This window comes from Bubalus kerabau, chromosome 13 (genome assembly GCF_029407905.1).
Source record: "Bubalus kerabau isolate K-KA32 ecotype Philippines breed swamp buffalo chromosome 13, PCC_UOA_SB_1v2, whole genome shotgun sequence".
Classification (NCBI taxonomy): Eukaryota; Metazoa; Chordata; class Mammalia; order Artiodactyla; family Bovidae; genus Bubalus; species Bubalus kerabau.
The window spans coordinates 66,274,933-66,277,518 of NC_073636.1; the positions used below are offsets into that span (position 1 = coordinate 66,274,933).

Sequence of the window (2,586 nt, forward strand, 5' to 3'; positions counted from 1 at the left end):
CAATTCCACTCTGAGTATATACCCAGAAGAATTGAAAGCAGAGACTTGAACAGATGCTTTGTACACTTTTTCATTGTAGTAGTATTCACCATAGCAAAAAGGTGGAAGCAGCCCAAGGATCCCTCAATAGATAAATGGATAAACAGAATGTATACACTGTGGACATTTAAGAAAGTTATTATTCAACCTTACAAAAGAAGGAAATGTGACATGCTATGACACAGATGAACCTTGAAGATGTGTTGCTAAGTGAAACAAGGAAAAGACAAATGCTGCCATTACACTCTTAACGAGGAACTCAGTCAAATTCAGAGACAGAAAGTAGAATGGTAATTGCCAGGTGTTGAGGGGAAGGGAGAGTGGGGAGTTAACAGTTTAATGAGCACCGAGTTTCAGTTTTGTAGGATGAAGGTGTTCTGAAAATGGATGCGACCACCAGCAAATGCACTGCACTGGGTCACAGAGCTACACATTGAAAAATGGTGAAATTCTGGACTTTTCTGGTGGGCCAGTGGTTACAAATCCATCTGCCAATGCAGGGGAAACAGGTTCAGTCCCTGCTCCAGGAATATTCTACCTGCCTGGCAACTACGCCCATGTGCCACAACTGCTGAGCCCACGTGGCCCTAGAGCCCACACTGGGGAACAAGAGACGCTACCTCAATAAGAAGCCCACGCACTACAACTACAGAGTTGCTCCCACTTGCTGCAACTAGAGAAAGCCCGAGCTCAGCAACGGAGACCCAGTGCAGCCAAAGATACATACATAATTTTTAAAATTAAAAAAAGAGAGTAAATCCTAAGAGATCTCATCACAGGAGACTTTATTTTTCCTTTTTCATATTTGTCTTTCTTTTCTCTTTATTGTGTCTATCTCAGAAGGTGGGTGTTAGCCAATCCTACTCTGGTAAACATCTCAAACTGTACGTAAGTCAAACCATCATGCCGTGGACCTTAAACTTACAGTGACACACATCATTTTTCAATAAAACTGGAAGAAGCTTATTCAGCACGAGTCTCCCCTTCCCTCCCTAACTTGTGGATTTATTCCTCACCAATAGCAGACGTGGTTTCATCTCCTGGAATACTCTCCTCCTTTCCCCTCCCTCTTCCTCTTCTTAACTCCTACTCTTCCCTCCGAGTTCAGTTCCCTAACAGCCCAGATCAGATTCCCCATTACAATCCTCTGCCACTAGACCCAGCAGGCTAAAAGCTTCCTTTTTCTGTCTCTGACTCCAGGCCAGGTATTCTTCCAACATTCTGTGATAGAATGATCTATCTCCAGCACTGCATGCCATCAGGGAGTCTGTAAAATAGGTTTTATATCAGTGATGCATGTCCAAACTGGAGTGAGCTGGTTAGGCTTTACTCTAAGTTTGCATAGGGGAGATGGTTCAGAGGAGGGAGGGCTCATAATGTGAAAGTGAGGACGAAAGCTGTACACCCATGTCAGGTATATGGCCATCCCACCGGGTGTGGACAAAGTAATGTCTGGTGCAGTGTGTATCATCTTTGGTGCTCCTCTAGTTTGCGGGGTCTTTGTTCAGGTACCAGGGATTGAACCAGATTCCAGGGGAGAGAAAGCATATCGAGTTCTAACCACTGGACCTGCAGGAAACTCCCCAGGGTGCAGACTTTGAAATCAGACAGACCCAGATACTAGCTGAGTGGTTCAGAGCAAGTTACTTTGGCTCTATAAACCCACCACACAGGACCCATGTGCCTGTTACTTTGTACAGTGTGCGCAGGGCACCACCTGGCGGGCTGGCTGAAACTCTGATTATGGGCCCCACCCCAGACTTTCTGATTCAATGGATCTGAGTGGGATCTGAGAATGTGAATCTAATCGAATTCCCAGGTAATGCACCTGCTGCCGGTCCAGAACCACACTTGTGAACTACTAACCGAGCGCGTAGCAAGGACACGCTCTCTGGAAGAATGCTCAGATATTCTGATGCCACCTTTCTCCCCTAAGGAGTCCTCAGCTGGTTCCAACACGCTCGAAAGCCTTAAAAAATCATTTCCCCTCTTTGGATCTCAGGGCTCACATCTGTCAAAAGAGGCCGCTAGGCATGAACAGACACTAAAGTTACTACTACACAAAACAATGAACGTTCTGAACAAGGTCCTAAGGGACTTGCAAGGTTAGGGGAAAACAAGCAAGGGCTAAACCCTGAGGGGCAACTTGGGGCCCCCGGGGAGCAAGGCTTGGGCTCCAAAGGACGCCTCGGGTAAGGCAGGGCCGTGTTCTGCCCCGCTGCTCGAGGGACATGCTGTGACGGATTGGATGAAGCTCCTGTTTAACCTCGCTTTCCTCGGTGGCATCTTTCTTAGGCTTCCGCGGCTCCTCCTCGCGCTCATGGCGTCGTCGTTACCAAGATTGTCCCTTCCCTCTCACCTTACTGAGGGGTCAGCGGAAGCTTGCCGTCACGTCCCCGCGCATAGTGCGCTTGCGCCAAAGCGGCGTCTGTTCTTGCGCTCGGACAGCTGCGCGGCCGTGGATTGGCTGCGTGTGCACGTCGGCGGGAGGAGGACGCGCGGCGCTGCGTGGCTCCGCCTTCCGCGCGCTTGGTCTCTGCCGAGCCA

The 2,586-nt window shown here is 48.8% G+C and overlaps 1 long non-coding RNA gene across 1 annotated transcript; it reads right to left on the reverse strand.

Moving 5' to 3' along the window:
* Nucleotides 1–830: 830 nt before the first annotated feature.
* LOC129625907 (uncharacterized) lies at nucleotides 831–2,370 on the reverse strand. The gene is made up of 3 exons (XR_008701649.1): nucleotides 2,306–2,370; nucleotides 1,868–2,066; nucleotides 831–1,306 (listed from the first exon to the last, which is right to left on the reverse strand). It is a non-coding gene; the product is annotated as an uncharacterized LOC129625907 (long non-coding RNA).
* Nucleotides 2,371–2,586: the final 216 nt, after the last annotated feature.